The following is a 22,670-nucleotide window of genomic DNA, read 5'->3' on the forward strand; positions in this document are numbered from 1 at the left end:
TTCATGGTACGGTATAGTATTTATGGTATGGTATGATATGTATTTATGGTATGGTATAGTATTTACGGTGTGGTATAGTATAGTATTTATGGTATGGTATTCATGGTATGGTGTAGTATTTATGGTATGATATGGAATTTATGCTATGGTATAGTATTTACGGTGTGGTGTAGTATTTATGGTATGATATGGAATTTATGCTATGGTATATTATTTACGGTGTGGTGTAGTATTTATGGGATGATATGGAATTTATGCTATGGTATAGTAATTATGATGTGGTATGATATGATATTGAGATGAGATGAGATATACTTTATTGATCTCACAGTGGTGAAATTATATTTATACTCCAGTTACCTCTGACAGCAATTAGTCCACCATTTTTACTTGTTTACCGTAATAATGGCACACATCAGAATTAAAGACAGTGCATACACATTTGACATTGTTTATGTGCACTAAGTTTGAAGGAGTCCGTTATCCGAATTGAGGCAAGTGGGTGAAGGTCACGCAGCAACCCTGAGATGCGCCGCCGTCAGCTTGGGGGGAAGAATGGGGGCTGCAGGTAAAACTGCATTGCCCCCGCAGAAGGGGAAAGGAGTGACGTGAGCAGACGCCAGAGTGGGGAGTATTGAAGGGGGATAGGAGTGGGTTGGGGGGAGGGAATGAAGTATGCTTCAGTCCTGTGAAAAGCTGTTTATTGTCTTTGTAAGTTGAGATAAGAAACAGCCAAATGATCCCCAGGCCAAAGAAATTCTTCTGGACGGAAAACAGTCGGGCAATTTAACCTTCAGCCTTGATAAGCCTGCCGTGTTGTGGTTTGAGCAGTGAAAAACACTTTTAACAGTTCCACTTGAACAACCAAATCCCAATTATGAATTAAGAATATTCCCAATTATGAATTACGAATATTTACCGGCCTCTGAAATCTTCAACTTCACCTGCAAGGCACTCATCTGCTCCAATATGTCATCCAATTTGCATCTGAGTTCAAGAGTCATCGGAGTCTGAGAATGCACTGCCTTGCGAACCTCGTTAATCATGACGGACAAGCGAGGGTCCGTGGTTCTTGATGCCGCTGTCTTCCAGTAGATCAGGGCAGCACATAAGACAAAAAGTACCAGCCCTGCTACCATAAGTCCAAAAATGAATAAATCCTCGACGTCCTCAATGGAGCAAGGCGCCAAGCATGCCACACGCCAGGAGCCGAGAACATAGCCCGCAGGATGCATTCCGTCTGGGCAGGTAGGATCCCCGGTCCTGACCTTCTTGTACAAAAAATGGTGTCAATAGCGTTCAGAGACCAGCTGATCAATTCCATGGTTAATCCAATAGTAGTCCAATAGATCCAGTATCCAATACAATTTGAGGAATTCACAGTCTGGTGAAGTAAGGACTTGAAGGTTAAAGCAGAGAACAGAGATAAGGGAGAGTGGAGGAGATGCGACCGTCCTCGTCGGAGTCCCAAGCTGGTTTTGGTGTGGTATAGTAATTATGGTATGATATGATGTAGTATTTATGGTATGATATAGTATTTATGGAGTGGTATGATATGGTATTTATGGTATGGTATAGTATGTATGGTGTGGTATGATTTGGTATTTATTGTATGGTATAGTATTTATGGTGTGGTATGATATAGTATTTATCGTATGATATGATGTGGTATTTATGGCATGGTATCGTATTTATGGTGGGGTATGATATGGTATTCATGGTATGGTATGGTATGATATGATATTTTTGATATGGTATAGTAGTTATGGTATGAATGATATGGTATTTATAGTATGGTATAGTATTCATGGTATGGTATGATATGGTATTCATGGCATGGTATATGGTACAGTATAGTATTTATGGTATGGCATTCATGGTATGGTATAGTATTTATGGTATGGTATAGTATTTATGGTGTGGTATGATTTGGTATTTATTGTATGGTATAGTATTTATGGTGCGGTATGATATAGTATTTATCATATGATATGATTATGGTATTCATGGTATGGTACATTATTTATGGTATGGTATTCATGGTATGGTATAGTATTTATGGCATGATATGATATGATATTCACGGTATGGTATAGTATTTATGGTGCAGTATGATGTGGTTTTTAATGGTATGGCATAGTATTTATGGTGTGGTAAGATATGGTATGGTATAGTATATATGGTATGATAAGATATTTATGGTATGGTACAATATTTATAATGTGGTTTTATATGGAATTTATTGTATGGTATAGTATTTATGGTGTGGTATGGTATAATATTTATGGTATGGTATGATATAGTATTCATGGTATAGTACATTATTTGTGGTATGGTATTCATGGTATGGTACAGTATTTATGGCATGGTATGATATGGTATTTATGATATGGTATCGTATTTATGGTGTGGTATGATATGGTATTTATGGTATGGTATGGTATGATATGGTATTTTTGATATGGTATAGTAGTTATGGTATGAATGATATGGTATTTATAATATGGTATAGTATTCATGGTATGGTATGATATGGTATTAATGGCATGGTATATGGTACAGTATAGTATTTATGGTATGGTATCCATGGTATGGTATAGTATTCATGGTATTTATGGTACGGCATAGTATTTATGGTATGGTATTCATGGTATGGTATAGTATTTATGGTATTGTATAGTATTTATGGTGTAGTATGATATGGTATTTATGATATGGTATTGTATTTATGGTGTGGTATGATATGGTATTTATGATATGGTATTGTATTTATGGTGTGGTATGATATGGTATTTATAGTATGGTATAGTATTTATAGTGTGGCATGGTATGGTATTTATGGTATGCTATGATGTGGTATTTATGGCATGGTATCGTATTTATGGTGGGGTATGATATGGTATTCATGGTATGGTATGGTATGATATGGTATTTTTGATATGGTATAGTAGTTATGGTATGAATGATATGGTATTTAGAGTATGGTATAGTATTCATGGTATGGTATGATATGGTATTCATGGCATGGTATGATATGGTATTCATGGCATGGTATATGGTACAGTATAGTATTTATGGTATGGCATTCATGGTATGGTATAGTATTTATGGTGTGGTATGATATAGTATTTATCGTATGATATGATATGGTATTCATGGTATGGTACATTATTTATGGTATGGCATTCATGGTATGGTATAGTATTTATGGTATGGTATAGTATTTATGGTGTGGTATGATTTGGTATTTATTGTATGGTATAGTATTTATGGTGTGGTATGATATAGTATTTATCGTATGATATGATATGGTATTCATGGTATGCTACATTATTTATGGTATGGTATTCGTGGTATGGTATAGTATTTATGGCATGATATGATATGGTATTTATGATATGGTATCATATTTATGGTGTGGTATGATATGGTATTTATGGAATTGTATAGTATTCATGGTGTGGCATGGTATGGTATTTATGGTATGCTATGATGTGGTATTTATGCCATGGTATAGTATTTATGGTGTGGTATGATATGGTATTTATGGTATGGCATAGTATTTAGTGTGTGGTATGATATGGTATGTATAGTATTTATGGTATGGTGTTCATGGTATGGTTTAGTATTTATGGTATGGTATAGTATTTAGTGTGTGGTATGATATGGTATGGTATAGTATTTATGGTATGGTATGATATGGTATTTATGGTATGGTGTAGTATTTATGGTGTGGAATAGTATTTATGGTGTGGTATGATATGGTATTCATGGTATGGTATAGTATTTTTGGTGCGGTATGATATGGTTTTTATGGTATGGTATAGTATTTATGGTATGAAAAGGTATTTATGGTATGGTATAGTATTTATGGTATGGTACAGTATTTATGGTATGATATGATATCGTATATTATTTATGGTATGGTATTCATGGTATGGTATAGTATTTATGGCATGGTATGATATGGTATTTATGATATGGTATATTTATGGTGTGGTATGATATGGTATTTATGGAATGGTATAGTATTCATGTTGTGGCATGGTATGATTATGATATGGTATTTATGATATGGTATAGTATTTATGGTATCGTATTCATGGTATGGTATAGTATTTATAGTATGGTATGATATGGTATTCATGGCATGGTATATGGTATGATATAGTATTTATGGTATGGTATTCATGGAATGGTATAGTATTTACTGTGTGGTATGATATGGTATGGTATAGTATTCATGGTATAGTATTCATGGTATGGTATAGTATTTATGGTGTGGTATGATATAGTATTTATCGTATGATATGATATGGCATTCATGGTATGGTACATTATTTATGGTATGGTATTCGTGGTATGGTATAGTATTTATGGCATGATATGATATGGTATGTATGATATGGTATCATATTTATGGTGTGGTATGATATGGTATTTATGGAATTGTATAGTATTCATGGTGTGGAATGGTATGGTATTTATGGTATGCTATGATGTGGTATTTATGCCATGGTATATTATTTATGGTGTGGTATCAATCAATCAATCAATCAACTTTTTTCTTATATAGCGCCAAATCACAACAAACAGTTGCCCCAAGGCGCTCCACATTGTAAGGCAAAGCCATACAATAATTATGAAAAACCCCAACGGTCAAAACGACCCCCTATGAGCAAGCACTTGGCCACAGTGGGAAGGAAAAACTCCCTTTTAACAGGAAGAAACCTCCAGCAGAACCAGGCTCAGGGAGGGGCAGTCTTCTGCTGAGACTGGTTGGGGCTGAGGGAAAGAACCAGGAAAAAGACATGCCGAGAAGGGGGGCAGAGATCGATCACTAATGATTAAATGCAGAGTGATGCATACGGAGCAAAAAGAGAAAGAAACAGTGCATCATGGGAAGCCCCCACAGTCTACGTCTAAAGCAACATAACCAAGGGATGGTCCAGGGTCACCCGATCCAGCCCTAAGTATAAGCCTTAGCGAAAAGGAAAGTTTTAAGCCTAATCTTAAAAGTAGAGAGGTATGATATGGTATTCATGGTATGGCATAGTATTTAGTGTGTGGTATGATATGGTATGTATAGTATTTATGGTATGGTGTTCATGGTATGGTTTAGTATTTATGGTATGGTATAGTATTTATGGCATGGTATGATATGGTATTTATGATATGGTATATTTATGGTGTGGTATGATATGGTATTTATGGAATGGTATCGTATTCGTGGTGTGGCATGGTATGATTATGATATGGTATTTATGATATGGTATAGCATTTATGGTAACATATTCATGGTATGGTATAGTATTTATAGTATCGTATGATATGGTATTCATGGCATGGTATATGGTATGGTATAGTATTTATGGTATGGTATTCATGGTATGGTATAGTATTCATGGTATGGTATAGTATTTATGGTATGGTATAGTATTTAGTGTGTGGTATGATATGGTATGGTATAGTATTCATGGTATAGTATTCATGGTATGGTATAGTATTTATGGTATGGTATAGTATTTAGTGTGTGGTATGATATGGTATGGTATAGCATTAATGGTATGGTATGATATGGTATTTATGGTATGGTGTAGTATTTATGGTGTGGAATCATATTTATGGTGTGGTATGATATGATATTCATGGTATGGTATAGTATTTATGGTGCAGTATGATATGGTTTTTAATGGTATGGTATAGTATTTATGGTGTGGTACGATATGGTATGGTATAGTATATATGGTATGATAATGTATTTATGGTATGGTACAATATTTATAATGTGGTTTTATATGGAATTTATTGTATGGTATAGTATTTATGGTGTGGTATGGTATAATATTTATGGTATGGTATGATATAGTATTCATGGTATAGTACATTATTTGTGGTATGGTATTCATGGTATGGTACAGTATTTATGGCATGGTATGATATGGTATTTATGATATGGTATCGTATTTATGGTGTGGTATGTTATGGTATTTATGGTATGGTATGGTATGATATGGTATTTCTGATATGGTATAGTAGTTATGGTATGAATGATATGGTATTTATAGTATGGTATAGTATTCATGGTATGGTATGATATGGTATTAATGGCATGGTATATGGTACAGTATAGTATTTATGTATGGTTTCCATGGTATGGTATAGTATTTATTGTATTTATGGTACAGTATAGTATTTATGGTATGGTATTCATGGTATGGTATAGTATTTATGGTATTGTATAGTATTTATGGTGTGGTATGATATGGTATTTATGATATGGTATTGTATTTATGGTGTGGTATGATATGGTATTTATAGTATGGTATAGTATTTATAGTGTGGCATGGTATGGTATTTATGGTATGCTATGATGTGGTACTTATGGCATGGTATCGTATTTATGGTGGGGTATGATATGGTATTCATGGTATGGTATGGTATGATATGGTATTTTTGATATGGTATAGTAGTTATGGTATGAATTATATGGTATTTATAGTATGGTATAGTATTCATGGCATGGTATATGGTACAGTATAGTATTTATGGTATGGCATTCATGGTATGGTATAGTTTTTATGGTATGGTATGATATGGTATTTATGATATGGTATAGTATTTAGTGTGTGGTATGGTATGGTATGGTATTTATGGTATGGCATAGTATTTATGGTGTGGTATTATATGGTATTTATGGAATGGTATTGTATTTATGGTATGTATTATATGGTATTTATGGTATGGTATAGTATTTATGGTGTGGTGGTTATGGTGTGGTATTTATGGTGTGCTATCATATTTATTTATTTTGTATGGAATTATTTTTATGGCGTGGTATTGTATTTATGGTGTTGTATGATTTGATACTTAAGCTGTCATGCGTTATGTTATTCATGGTGTGGTATGATACGATATTTATGGTATGGTATAGTATTTATGGTATGGTACAGTATTAATGGTATGGTCAGTATGGTATTTATGGTATGGTATAGTATTTATGGTATGATATTGTGTGGTATTTATGCTATGGTATGATATCCATGCTCGGTGTGGTATACGTAGTATTTATGGTGTAGTAAGTGTTCATTCAGCCACTCTTGCTCATTTCTCTGCCTTCTATTATCCTTTTTAACATTCAGTCTCAGAGATTCAATTCAGTTCAGAGATGCCTGAATTTTTGCGTTTACTGAGACGTGGCTGTTGGAGAGGGAACTTGACCATGACCTGGGTGTATGTGGTGTCGGGTCGCCCATTCTGCTGGATAGAGACGCTGCAACCACAGGCAAGTCCATGGGCGGGGCGTGGCACCTCTATGTGAATGAGCGCTAGTGTAAATCAGTCATGGTCAGAGAGAAATTCTGTACTGGCGATGTTGAAATGCTCACGGTTTCACTTCGTCTTCACTACCTGTCTCAGGAGTTTCCACTGTTTTTCATCACTCTTGTTTATATTCATCCGAAGGCGAACAACAATAATGCTTGTGAACTCATTTGTCAAGCAACTCAAAGGCTCCAAACGAGATCTCCTGACTCACCAATCATCCATTCTTGGTGATATGAATAACTGCTCACCATCTAAAACATTTAAAGATTTTCAGCAGTATGTTACATGCCCTATCAGGCATAATAAGACTCTGGACCTGTGCTACTGTTCAGTCAAAGAGGCTTACAAATCCATCCCTCTCCCACCATCTGACCACTTCCCCTTATACTGCATTGCTCTTTAGAGGGGCAACGTCCAGACTGTGCATGTGAAGGACTGGTCAGAGGATGCCTCCTTATGGTTCCGGGGGTGCTGGGATATGTTTAAGGAGTCCTGCTCTGATACTGATGAACTGACAGATGTTATCTGCAGTTGGATTTTATGTTGTGAGAAAACAGTTATTCCAACTAAGGCTTTTAAAGTGTTTCCAAATGGTAAACCATGGGTTTCGAAATCTCTTAAGAGCATATTGCAAAAAAAGAGGATGGCTTTTAAGGAAGGTAACTTGCAGGTGTTATATAAGCTTCAAACGGACATTAAAGGGAAATCAGGGCATGTAAACTTAAGTATAAAGGCAAAATAGAAACACAGCTCAGGATGAATAACCTGGGCTCTGTATGGGACAGTATGAAAGCAATTGTTGGACTTAAGGAAGGAGGGAGGAGCAGAGTTGAACTAGACAGTTACAAATCTGACTTACTGTTGGCACAGCGCCTTAACAGGTTTTATGTCAGATTTAACACACATGATTTGAGAAATAAACACTCTGAACTTAAGACCATTTGTTTGGCATCTCCTTCATTTGTCCCTTCGTTCAATCAGCATAGTGTTATCACATGTTTTAAACAAGGGAAGTCTAAGAAATGTCCAGGACCAGATAATATTAGTGGTCACCTGCTTAAAGTATGTAACTCAGCCACATGGGGTGTGGAGCCAGTACATTCTGAGTGCCAGTTCCAAGCCCAGATAAATGAGGAGGGTTGTGTCAGGAAGGGCATCCGGCATAAAACAAGCCAACCCAACTATGCAGACTAAGAATGGAATTTCCATACCGGAAAGGTCGAGGTCCGGGTTAACAACATCCACCACCGGTGCTGTTGCCCAACAGGGTGCCGGTGGAAATTGGGCTACTGCTGGGTGAAGACGATGAAGAAGAGGAGGAGAGCGTTTCCACAAACAGCGGGAGAAGAAGAAAACTTCAATGGGCATGTTGGTGAAGGGAACAGAGGTGATGAGGAAGTAATGGGTAGACATGGTATCAAGGATAGGAATAGGGAAGGACAGATGGTAACTGATTTTGCAAAAAGGATGGAAATGGCTGTGGTGAATACCTACTTTAAGGAGGAGCACAGGGTAACATATAAGAGTGGAGGAAGGTGCACACAGGTGGACTATATTCTTTAAAGGAGATGCAAACTAAAAGAAATCAGAGACTGTAAGGTGGTGGCAGGAGAGAGTGCAGCTAGACAACATAGGATGGTTATTTGTAGGATGACTTTGGAGGTAAAGAAGAAGAGGAGAGAGAGCTCAACAAAGGATCAGATGGTGGAAGCTGAAGGAGGAAGACTTGTGTGAAATTTAGCGAGCAGGTGAGAGAAGCACTGGTTGGAGGGGAAGCAATTTTGGACAACTGGAAAAGTACTGCAGATGTGGTGAGGGAGACAGCTAGGACAGTACTGGGTGTGGCATCTGAACAGTGGAAGGAAGACAAGGAGACTTGGTGATGGAATGAAGAGGTCCAGGAAAGCATAAGGAGAATGAGGTTGGCGAAAAAGTTTTGGGATAGTTGGAGAGATGAAGAAAGCAGACAGGAGTACAAGGAGATGTGGCGTAAGGCAAAAAGAGAAGTGGCAAAAGCGAAGGAAAAGGCATATTGCGAGCTGTACAAGAAGTTGAATAGTAAGGATGGAGAAAAGGACTTGTACCGATTGGCCAGACAAAGGGACAGAGCTGGAAAGGATGTGCAGCAGATCAGAGTGGTAAAAGATGCACATGGTAATGTGCTGACAAGTGAGGAGTGTGTGCTGAGAAAGTGGAGGGAATATTTTGAAGAGTTGATGAATGAAGAAAATGAGCGAGAGAAAAGGCTGGATGATGTGGTGAGAGTAAATCAGGAAGTACAAGAGATTAGTAAGGAAGAAGTGAGGGCTGCTATGAAGAGGATGAAGAGTGGAAAGGCAGTTGGTCCAGATGACATTCCAGTGGAGGCATGGAAATATCTAGGAAAGATGGCAGTGGAGTTTCTAACCACATTGTTTAATAAAATCTTGGAAAGTGAAAGGATGTCTGATGAGTGGAGACGAAGTGTGCTGGTTCCTATTTTCAAGAACAAGAGTGATGTGCAGAGCTGCAGTAACTACAGAGGCATAAAGTTGATCAGCCACAGCATAAAGTTATGGGAAAGAGTGGTAGAAGCTAGGTTTAGAAAACAGGTGAAGATCTGTCAGCAGCAATATGGTTTCATGCTGAGAAAGAGCACTACAGATGCAATGTTTGCTCTGAAGATACTGTTGGAGAAGTACAGAGAAGGCCAGAAAGAGTTACATTGTGTGTTTGTGGACTTAGAAAAAGCTTATGATAGGGTGCCAAGAAAAGCTGTGGTATTGTATGAGGACGTCTGGAGTGGCAGAGAAGTATGTTAGGGTAGTGCAGGACATGTACAAGAATAGTGTGACAGCGGTGAGATGCACAGTAGGAATGACAGACTCATTCAAGTTGGAGGTGGGATTACACCAAGGATCAGCTCTGAGTCCTTTCTTGTTTGCAGTGGTGATGGACAGGTTGACAGATGAGATCAGACAGGAGTCCCCATGGACTATGATGTTTGCAGATGACAATGTGATCTGTAGTGAGAGTAGAGAGCAAGTTGAGTCTAGTGTGGAGAGGTGGAAATATGCTCTGGAGAGCAGGGGAATGAAAGTCAGTAGAAGCAAGACTGAGTATATGTGTGTGAATGGGAGGTAGCCCAGTGGAATAGTGCAGTTACAAGGAGTAGACGTGGTGAAAGTAGATGAGTTTAAATACTTGGGGTCAACTGTTCAAAGTAATGGAGAGTGTATTAAAGAGGTGAAGAAGAGAGTGCAGGCAGGGTGGAGTGGGTGGAGAAAGGTGGCAGGAGTGATTTGTGACCGAAGAATATCAGCAAGAGTGAAGGGGAAAGTTTACAAAACAGTAGTGAGACCAGCTATGTTGTATGGTTTAGAGACGGTGACACTAACAAAAAGACAGGAGGCGGAGCTGGAGGTGGCAGAGCTGAAGATGTTGAGATTCTCTTTGGGAGTGACGAGAATGGACAAGATTAGGAATGAACATATCAGAGGGACAGCTCAGGTGAGACGGTTTGGAGACAAAGAGAGGCGAGATTGAGATGGTTTGGACATGTGCAGAGGAGGGACCCAGGGTATATAGGGAGAAGGATGCTGAGGATGGAGCTACCAGGCAGGAGGAGAAGAGGGAGGCCAAAGAGGAGGTTTATGGATGTGCTGAGGGAGGACATGCAGGTAGTTGGTGTGACAGAGGAAGATACAGAGGACAGGGTGAGATGGAAACAATTGACCTGCTGTGGCGCCCCCTAACGGGAACAGCCAAAAGACAAAGAAGAAGAAGAAGAAGACCTGCTTAAAGTATGTGCAGAGCAACAAGGCCCAATCCTTCACCACATATTTCTTATGTCGCTCTCCCAGCAGAGGGTGCCATTTCTGTGGTGGAACCTGTTGCCAAGCTTAATCACCCTCAAACTCTTAATGATTTTAGGCATGTTGCTTTGACTTCCCTGGTTATGAAAGCTTTTGAGAAACTTATCAAGGCAGAGTTCCTAGCTAAGATGGAGCCCCTCTTAGACCCGTATCAGTTAGCCTATAGAGCCAAGAGTGGGGTGCAAGATGCCACTGAATCTCCTTTATAAACATCTAGAGTGGAGTGGAAATCATGCTAGGATGCTTTTCATTGATTTTTCATCTGCTATCAATACCATTCAACCTCATATTTTAGCTGAAAAAATTGCTCAACAGTTTTAGCCTTGATCCTAGTCTGGTAGGGTGGATGCTGGATTTTCTGATCCAGAGATGTTAGAGGGTGAGGGTGAACAGTAAACTGTCCAGCCTGTTAACACCATCCACTGGCTCCCCACAGGTGTCTGTTCTGTCCCTTCTATTGTACATCTTATACACCAATGATTGTCATAGCCTTTATGAAAATAGGTTTAGAATTACTGTCTTGGGACTCTGGTGAGAGCAGTCGCATCTCCTCCTCTCTCCTCTCTCTTCCTCTATCTCTGCTCCAACCTTCAAAGTCCCTAATTCACTGGACTGTGAATTCTTCAATCTATATTGGATTAACCATGGAATTGATCAGATGGTCTATTGGCATTATGGTATTTATGGTATAGTATCATATAATACTGGTGGTTGGCTCTCACTGCAGTATTGTATCACTTCCTGTTCCGGAGCACAGCAGTGTTTTGCTGTATCTGTTTAATCTGCGCAGTTAGATTGATCTAGTTACCTAGATAACGATTTGTTTCACAGTGTAATCTTCACGTGCCTTAACTAAAGCACTCCCTCTGCTGAATCACCTCTAAATTATTTACACATTATTCACTTTGTGTGTTTTTAGGAATCCGCTAGCTTAGCGCAGCTACTAGCTCTTAGCTGGTTTAGCATGGGGGCTTCTCCTGTCTCTCCCGCACTTTTCTGCTCTGGGTGTGAAATATTTAGTTATTCCTCGGCCTCCTTTAGCAGTAATGGTACTTGTAATAAGTGTAGCTTATTCGTAGCTTTGGAGGCCAGGCTGGGCGAATTGGAGACTCGGCTCCGCACCGTGGAAAATTCTACAGCTAGCCAGGCCCCTGTAGTCGGTGCGGACCAAGGTAGCTTAGCCGCCGTTAGTTTCCCTCTGGCAGATCCCGAGCAGCCGCGAAAGCAGGCCGACTGGGTGACTGTGAGGAGGAAGCGTAGTCCTAAACAGAAGCCCCGTGTACACCGCCAACCTGTTCACATCTCTAACCGTTTTTCCCCACTCGGCGACACACCCGCCGAGGATCAAACTCTGGTTATTGGCGACTCTGTTTTGAGAAATGTGAAGTTAGCGACACCAGCAACCATAGTCAATTGTCTTCCGGGGGCCAGAGCAGGCGACACTGAAGGAAATTTGAAACTGCTGGCTAAGGCTAAGCGTAAATTTGGTAAGATTGTAATTCACGTCAGCAGTAATGACACCCGGTTACGCCAATCGGAGGTCACTACAATTAACATTGAATCGGTGTGTAACTTTGCAAAAACAATGTCGGACTCTGTAGTTTTCTCTGGGCCCCTCCCCAATCGGACCGGGAGTGACATGTTTAGCCGCATGTTCTCCTTGAATTGCTGGCTGTCTGAGTGGTGTCCAAAAAATGAGGTGGGCTTCATAGATAATTGGCAAAGCTTCTGGGGAAAACCTGGTCTTGTTAGGAGAGACGGCATCCATCCCACTTTGGATGGAGCAGCTCTCATTTCTAGAAATCTGGCCAATTTTCTTAAATCCTCCAAACCGTGACTATTCAGGGTTGGGACCAGGAAGCAGAGTTGTAGTCTTACACACCTCTCTGCAGCTTCTCTCCCCCTGCCATCCCCTCATTACCCCATCCCCGTAGAGACGGTGCCTGCTCCCAGACCACCAATAACCAGCAAAAATCTATTTAAGCATAAAAATTCAAAAAGAAAAAATAATATAGCACCTTCAACTGCACCACAGACTAAAACAGTTAAATGTGGTCTATTAAACATTAGGTCTCTCTCTTCTAAGTCCCTGTTAGTAAATTATATAATAATTGATCAACATATTGATTTATTCTGCCTTACAGAAACCTGGTTACAGCAGGATGAATATGTTAGTTTAAATGAGTCAACACCCCCGAGTCACACTAACTGCCAGAATGCTCGTAGCACGGACCGAGGCGGAGGATTAGCAGCAATCTTCCATTCCAGCTTATTAATTAATCAAAAACCCAGACAGAGCTTTAATTCATTTGAAAGCTTGACTCTTAGTCTTGTCCATCCAAATTGGAAGTCCCAAAAACCAGTTTTATTTGTTATTATCTATCGTCCACCTGGTCGTTACTGTGAGTTTCTCTGTGAATTTTCAGACCTTTTGTCTGACTTAGTGCTTAGCTCAGATAAGATAATTATAGTGGGCGATTTTAACATCCACACAGATGCTGAGAATGACAGCCTCAACACTGCATTTAATCTATTATTAGACTCAATTGGCTTTGCTCAAAATGTAAACGAGTCCACCCACCACTTTAATCATATCTTAGATCTTGTTCTGACTTATGCTATGGAAATTGAAGACTTAACAGTATTCCCTGAAAACTCCCTTCTGTCTGATCATTTCTTAATAACATTTACATTTACTCTGATGGATTACCCAGCAGTGGGGAATAAGTTTCAGTACACTAGAAGTATTTCAGAAAGCGCTGTAACTAGGTTTAAGGATATGATTCCTTCTTTATGTTCTCTAATGCCATATACCAACACAGTGCAGAGTAGCTACCTAAACTCTGTAAGTGAGATAGAGTATCTCATCAATAGTTTTACATCCTCATTGAAGACAACTTTGGATGCTGTAGCTCCTCTGAAAAAGAGAGCTTTAAATCAGAAGTGCCTGACTCTGTGGTATAACTCACAAACTAGCAGCTTAAAGCAGATAACCCGTAAGTTGGAGAGGAAATGGCGTCTCACTAATTTAGAAGATCTTCACTTAGCCTGGAAAAAGAGTCTGTTGCTCTATAAAAAAAGCCCTTCGTAAAGCTAGGACATCTTACTACTCATCACTAATTGAAGAAAATAAGAACAACCCCAGGTTTCTTTTCAGCACTGTAGCCAGGCTGACAAAGAGTCAGAGCTCTATTGAGCCAAGTATTCCTTTAACTTTAACTAGTAATGACTTCATGACTTTCTTTGCTAACAAAATTTTAACTATTAGAGAAAAAATTACTCATAACCATCCCAAAGACATATCGTTATCTTTGGCTGCTTTCAGTGATGCCGGTATTTGGTTAGACTCTTTCTCTCTGATTGTTCTGTCTGAGTTATTTTCATTAGTTACTTCATCCAAACCATCAACATGTCTATTAGACCCCATTCCTACCAGGCTGCTCAAGGAAGCCCTACCATTATTTAATGCTTCGATCTTAAATATGATCAATCTATCTTTATTAGTTGGCTATGTACCACAGGCTTTTAAGGTGGCAGTAATTAAACCATTACTTAAAAAGCCATCACTTGACCCAGCTATCTTAGCTAATTATAGGCCAATCTCCAACCTTCCTTTTCTCTCAAAAATTCTTGAAAGGGTAGTTGTAAAACAGCTAACTGATCATCTGCAGAGGAATGGTCTATTTGAAGAGTTTCAGTCAGGGTTTAGAATTCATCATAGTACAGAAACAGCATTAGTGAAGGTTACAAATGATCTTCTTATGGCCTCAGACAGTGGACTCATCTCTGTGCTTGTTCTGTTAGACCTCAGTGCTGCTTTTGATACTGTTGACCATAAAATTTTATTACAGAGATTAGAGCATGCCATAGGTATTAAACGCACTGCGCTGCGGTGGTTTGATTCATATTTATCTAATAGATTACAATTTGTTCATGTAAATGGGGAATCTTCTTCACAGACTAAGTTTAATTATGGAGTTCCACAAGGTTCTGTGCTAGGACCAATTTTATTCACTTTATACATGCTTCCCTTAGGCAGTATTATTAGATGGCATTGCTTAAATTTTCATTGTTACGCAGATGATACCCAGCTTTATCTATCCATGAAGCCAGAGGACACACACCAATTAGCTAAACTGCAGGATTGTCTTACAGACATAAAGACATGGATGACCTCTAATTTCCTGCTTTTAAATTCAGATAAAACTGAAGTTATTGTACTTGGCCCCACAAATCTTAGAAACATGGTGTCTAACCAGATCCTTACTCTGGATGGCATTACCCTGAGCTCTAGTAATACTGTGAGAAATCTTGGAGTCATTTTTGATCAGGATATGTCATTCAATGCGCATATTAAACAAATATGTAGGACTGCTTTTTTGCATTTACGCAATATCTCTAAAATTAGAAAGGTCTTGTCTCAGAGTGATGCTGAAAAACTAATTCATGCATTTATTTCCTCTAGGCTGGACTATTGTAATTCATTATTATCAGGTTGTCCTAAAAGTTCCCTGAAAAGCCTTCAGTTAATTCAAAATGCTGCAGCTAGAGTACTGACAGGGACTAGAAGGAGAGAGCATATCTCACCCATATTGGCCTCTCTACATTGGCTTCCTGTTAATTCTAGAATAGAATTTAAAATTCTTCTTCTTACTTATAAGGTTTTGAATAATCAGGTCCCATCTTATCTTAGGGACCTCGTAGTACCATATCACCCCAATAGAGCGCTTCGCTCTCAGACTGCAGGCTTACTTGTAGTTCCTAGGGTTTGTAAGAGTAGAATGGGAGGCAGAGCCTTCAGCTTTCAGGCTCCTCTCCTGTGGAACCAGCTCCCAATTCAGATCAGGGAGACAGACACCCTCTCTACTTTTAAGATTAGGCTTAAAACTTTCCTTTTTGCTAAAGCTTATAGTTAGGGCTGGATCAGGTGACCCTGAACCATCCCTTAGATATGCTGCTATAGACTTAGACTGCTGGGGGGTTCCCATGATGCACTGAGTGTTTCTTTCTCTTTTTGCTCTGTATGCACCACTCTGCATTTAATCATTAGTGATTGATCTCTGCTCCCCTCCACAGCATGTCTTTTTCCTGGTTCTCTCCCTCAGCCCCAACCAGTCCCAGCAGAAGACTGCCCCTCCCTGAGCCTGGTTCTGCTGGAGGTTTCTTCCTGTTAAAAGGGAGTGTTTCCTTCCCACTGTAGCCAAGTGCTTGCTCACAGGGGGTCGTTTTGACCGTTGGGGTTTTTCTGTAATTATTGTATGGCTTTTGCCTTACAATATAACGCGCCTTGGGGCAACTGTTTGTTGTGATTTGGCGCTATATAAATAAAATTGATTTTGATTTGATTTATTGTGACATCACTAAGGCCACAGCAGTTGACGCATGGATGGAGGGTTTTGTCCTTCTTCTCCACAAAGGAGAAATCCACCCCTGCAGGTGAAGATGAGAGCCAAATCAAACCTGCCTCCAATTACTCTTGTACGTGTTGAGGTGCAGACAAAGAGGAATTAGTTCCTGACAGTAATAGAGAAGCTTGAATCTTCGACTGGACTGGGTTGCTTGATGTGAGGACGTTTCGCTTCAAATCACAGAAGCTTCCTCAGCTAAAATTCTTGCTCTGGTAGTCTGACAAAGTGTAGAAGTCCCAGAAAACAAAGAGACCAGATAGACAGGAGACGGAGACAAGAACAAGAGGACTGTCTCTCCCTTATTTAGCAGGAGTAGGGGAAAAACTACAGAGGATCTTCAGACAGCACAAAATCCCAGTTTACTTTAAACCGGTTAACACCTTGAGACAGAAATTAGTTCACCCTAAGGACATGATCCCTAGTTACAAACAGAGCAATGTAGTGTATTATATCAGATGTCAGGACAACTGTAATGAACACTACATAGGTGAGACTAAGCAACCTTTAAACAAGAGGCTATACCAGCACTGCAGAGAGGGCACCAGTGGACCTCAGTCTGCAGTTCATCTCCACCTTAAAGACACGAACCACATGTTTGAGGACAAGGAAGTTAAAATCTTAGCCAGAGAGAAGAAATGGTTTGAGAGAGGTGTCAAGGAAGCATTCTTTGTAAAACAGTTGAAACCCAGCCTTAACCGGGGGGCGGGTCTCAGACACGCTTTGTCCCCTGTTTACAATGTGGTACTCAGGTCAAAGCAGTTTCAGTCTTTTGTTCATGGTAATGAGTCATTCACATCATCAGGAGAGTCGTCAAGGGAGCCATCAGGGGAGGCTTCCATCCCATCATTAGGAGAGTGCTAACTAGAGCACAGTAGGTGCTAATTAGAGCTATTGTTTAGTCACTAGCCTATAGCAGTTGGCCTCTCGGTAGGAGGGGTCTGGTTAGGTTAAAAACTACAGCTTTTGTTGGCTTCTGGTTTATTCTTCTCTACAAGAGTCAAGACAGAAGTCAGACTACCAGAGCAAGAATTTTAGCTGAGGAAGCTTCTGTGATTTGAAGCGAAATGTCCTCACATTAAGCAACCCAGTCCAGTCGAAGATTCAAGCTTCTCTACTATGGAAACCACCTGGACAACTGAGAGCCTACACAGAAACATTCCTGACAGTAAATTGATAGCACAATCATATGGATGATGCAGCGTTAAAGACTTTGCTGTGGCTTTACTAAAAACCTTGGCAAGGTCGCGATAACAATGTGGAACTCCAGAGAGGTCAGGATTAGAGGCCGGAACCTTAATGACAAAACTAATTCAACAACGTCCCGCACAAGGGGGTCCCCATGAACTAATTAGCAGAGGTGGGACGAAGTCACCAGCAAGTCACTCTCAAGTCATGAATCGGCAAGTCCCAAGTGTTTTTGCAGCAGCTGAAGTCAGACTATGGAACAAGTTACCTCCTGATTTACGTACTGTTTCTGACCCAGCACTGTTTAAATCAAAGCTCAAGACTTATTTAAACTGGCTTTTAACACCTGGTGGCGCTGTGACATGTTTTGATTTTATGTGTCTCTTTAACTGTATTTCTTGTTCTTTGATTTGACTGTAAAACACTTTGGAGACCATCTGGCTGCTGTAAAGATGAGTGGCCAACTGACCTCCTGCCGACAAAGGTCCACTTTTGCCAAAAAAAAGAACCCCCCCACCCTCCACCCCACCCCATTTCAGGTCCTGGCTCTGGGCCTGATTTTCTATATTCATAAATGATCAACAGCTGAAAAAGGAAAGGACGGTCTGAGCGACGAGGCGTTTGAAATGTTGGACTTGGCTGCTCTGAAGTGTGCAGAAAGAAAGAAAATTCTTGTGAATTTCTGACTTTATAATCTCAGAAAATGTTGATATTTTTCTTTAATTGTAAGTAAATTAGATTTTTTTTCTCACTGACGTGATTGGGTCTGTGGGCTTTATTGTGCTTTGTCTTGGCTTTTTCACTGGGGTTTGGTGGTGGGATCTCTCTTGTCTTGTGTTGTGTGTTTGGTGTTGGGTGTGTCCCTCCTGCACCCCCTTCCTGCTTGCCACGCCTCGTTCTGGATCCTTCCTCACACACCTGTGGTGCATTTTATCCTGATCACGTTCCCTTTATTAGCCACACTTTCTCTCTCTCACTTGTGAGATTGTTGAGCTGTGGGCCACTTTACAAGCATTTGTCCTCAGAGTTTCTTCATCCTGCTTGTTGTCTACTGTGTATTCACCTGACCACCTGTTTTTTTGGGGGGGGGATTTTGTCTCTGCTTCATGCTTCAGCTACTGTTGCTTATTTTGGACTGCCTTTTTGTGTACCGACCCACGCCTGAATTAAAGTCTGTTAAGCTGAATCCCGAATCCAGCATTTGTGTCCAACCTTCTGGTTACGTCAGACCCGACACTCAAAGTTATCACTTTAATCTGAAAAATAAAAATAAAAAAAATAATTGTTTTCATTTACGCATTTCATGATATGTACAAATTTAGTCTTGGATAGTTGCCCCCTTAGAATGGTAGTGACCCCCCAACTCATTTTTTAAACCAACTAATGTGGTCCAACACAACACCACATGAAATCAAAAATCAACCTGCAAATGGATTGATTTATTTTTCCCATCCAGGGAGAATCACAGACCCTCGCAAGCTTCACACTGACATAACCCAGACATGAGCACCAACGGGCCGCGCGGTCTTTAACGGAATACATGTGGTTGGGGTGTCAGCCGCTCGGGCCGGGACCTTCTGTTGGTTTGCAGTTTCAGACCTCACTGGGTCAGTGGTTCTGGTGATCTAACCTTTGTGTCAGACATTATTTTTTTTCCAAACATATTTTATTAGTTTTTTTCAGTGCAATAGTATATAGTACCACAAAAAAAAGCTTTTACAAAACTTCAGTATTGCACATTTTACAAGTATAACTTAATAAGAAAGCAAGAAAGAAAAAGAAAAAAGAAAAGGAAAATAAACTTGGGACTTCCATGAACAAAGCTTCTTTCTGAATGGAAAGTATGTGATTAAATCAACACAATACGTACACTGAAACTGTTTAATGTATTTCAATTGGTCACATCATCAGAAAAGTTCAAGTCCTTAGCAAAATCTATAAATGGTCTCCAAATCTGTTCAAATATGTGTTGTTTTGATTTTCAAATATATGTTATTCTTTCCAAAGGTAAACTGGATAACATTTGTTTTAACCACTGAGAGATGACTGTTCCTTTAACATTTTTTCCAATTCAAAGCTATACACCTTTTGGCAATCAGCATATTAAAATCAATGAAGGTACATTCTGCTTGACTGAATTTATGGTTATCTGGGTATAAAGCCATTATTAACATTTTGGGATCCAACAAAATCTGCTTTCCAGTTATCATTTCAATTATTCTTTTTACTTTCTTAAGCCCTTTATTTGACCGCATTCCCACATACAATGTATCAACGTTCCATTTGAGCCACATTTTATACATATATCTGGTATATTTCTTTTGTACCTATTCAACATCACTGGTGTTGTATAAGTGCGCATGAGCCATTTAAATTTCAAAATTCTTGGACGACTGTTGATTGACATTGTATGAACTTTACTGCATGCTCTTTCCCAGTCCAATTTGCTAATATTAGGAAATAGGTCTTCACTCCAGGAAGTCAGTTTCTTTCTGGAATTATCTGTTGCATTACTCAACAAAAGAGTGTAGAATTCTGAAATGATACCCTTCCTTGAGATTTTTTTTAGAAGCATCTTTTCAATTTGTGTATGGGGGATCTTATTAAGATTGCCTTGATTGGTCTTCACAAAACTTCTTAATTGTAAAAATTTGAAATAGTGTTTTTTCTCCAAATTGAATTTCAGTTGTAGTTGTGTGTTGGGGGGTTTGGCTGGATGTTTTTGTGTTGTTTTCTTTTCTTTGCTCTCCAGGTGGTATGCAAACTGGTTTTTGTCTGTGGAGACGGTGCTGGCAGAAGAATCCTTCACCCTCATCAGCATTATTGGCTGCACTTGTGGAGGATGTTCACATGCAGGCCTACTGACTCACAGCACCTGTGGAAGATGCTCACGTGTAAACTTAAAGACTTTCAGCTGAAGCAGATAATGAGATGGCGTTCTGCATTTAAGCCATGAGTGGTTCAAGCAGAATTGCCGGGAACTCGACCTTGTGACGTTCATTTGTGAGACGCTGAGGACCGCACCAGTGTTTGACACATCGTGCCTGTGAAGGAGGACGGGTGAGGGACACATGCTGTCAGCACACATCAGAGGTGATTGATTGTCTGAATAAGTGTTAACAGTAATTTGGTATTTTGTTACGCAGTATATTTGAACATTGAGAATTGTGCAGCTCGCTTCTCACTGCCGTGGTGTACGGACTGATGATCCTCCACCTGTTGTGAGAAGCTGCTCATTTACATAAAGCTTAAATTCAGACCTGAATGTGTTGCTGATAGTGTGTGCCTTTGAAGGATATTTGTTGTAGCTGTTGACTTACCTCACCTTTTCCATCCTTCACAGAGTCAGTTTGTCATATCCACCTGGGGGGTGTTCGGCGGTGAGTCTGGGTCCAGAAGCGCCGAGCTTTAATCCATTTCGGCGCTGGAGAGCGCGCCGTCCTTCACCTCGCCAGACAAACGCACATTTATGTTGTACACCAATTATTGCACGGGAGAAAAATAAAATTGTTTTGTTTTTGGAACCGCTTTCTGGTTATTTAGCGTTGGGTTCAGTCAGACGCTGGTCGCGCTCCTCAACTCGTGTCTGCACATAACAGTAGTTCCCCAAAGGACATAAAAACATCTGACTTTGGTGGATACAGGTTACTTATTGTTTTTAATCCCTTTGATGCCCATATTTTGAAAGTGCCATCTGCCCTTCCTGGAGTGAAGAGCTAATTTCCTCAAATTCGGCTAAACTGTGAGAAAACGCTTGTCTCTTTCAAATATTTTCTGACTGCCATCCAGATTCTCACCGTGTTTTTCAAAATTGGATTTTTTATCTTTTTTTTTTTTGTATCGGAATATAGAAACAAAGGTAGTGACAATTTTAAATTTTGTGATTCCATCTCTACCCAGTGTGGTTTCTCCTTTTCTGAGAAATAAAACACCAGCGAGCGCAGCTGTGTGGCCCAGTAGTACAATAGGAAGTTGGGGATTTTTAACCCCCCACGATCAAATGGTAGGTAAAGCAAAGACAGAAGAATTTTTGGTTTACCATTGTTCCAAATAAAATTTACTGTAGTTTTTTATCCACTTAAACAAATTTGGAGGAGGAGGCAAGGGAATATTTTGAAATACATACAGCAGCTTTGGTAGCATAATCATTTTTAGGACATTTACTCTTCCTATCACCGATATAGGTAACTTCACCCACCTATCTATTAAATTATTAATTTCATGTTTTTTTGCTTCATAATTAATTTGAATTTTTTTTCAACATTTGGCAGTATTTGTATCCCTAAATATTTAAATTGATCAACTACTTTAAAATTAGAATTTGTTATTTGTGGTGCAGGATTTGTTCGTTCCAGAGAATTTAGTAGTAAAATGGAGGATTTAGCGTGGTTCACTTTGTAACCTGATATGTTTCCAAATAGCTGAATTACTTCCAGAACTGCTGGAATTGAAGAATGAAACTTAGATAAAAATAGATTCACATCATCAGCAAATAAAGAAATCTTATGTTTTGTGGGGCCAATTGAGATTCCACTTATCTGCATATTTTCACGGATAGCTACTGCAAATGGCTCTATTGCTCAAGAGAAGAGGAGGGGAGAGAGGGGGCAACCTTGTCGACAACCTCTTCTAATTTCAATTGGCAAGGAAAGGACTCTATTTGTTAAAATTTCTGCTGTAGAGTTACTGTATAGTATCTTGACCCATTTTATGAAGTTGTCTCCTATCCCAAATATCTTTAATACCCGAAAAAGATAGGGCCATTCGACCCTGTCAAAGGCTTTTTCAGCGTCTAAAGTCAGGAGCGCTGTATCTTTTTCCTCATTTTTAGAATAAAGAACATTGAAAACCCTTCTTACATTATGGAACCCTTGTCTCCCGCTTATAAATCCATTTT

At 39.5% G+C, this 22,670-nt stretch overlaps 1 protein-coding gene across 1 annotated transcript in view; it reads right to left on the reverse strand.

Annotated features, from left to right (window-relative positions):
• LOC117510042 (phosphatidylinositol 4-phosphate 5-kinase-like protein 1) overlaps positions 1-22,670 on the reverse strand; it is a 127,497-nt gene that overhangs the window by 95,948 nt on the left and 8,879 nt on the right. The window lies entirely within an intron of this gene.

The sequence above is a fragment of the Thalassophryne amazonica genome, chromosome 5 (assembly GCF_902500255.1).
Source record: "Thalassophryne amazonica chromosome 5, fThaAma1.1, whole genome shotgun sequence".
In the NCBI taxonomy this organism is placed as follows: Eukaryota; Metazoa; Chordata; class Actinopteri; order Batrachoidiformes; family Batrachoididae; genus Thalassophryne; species Thalassophryne amazonica.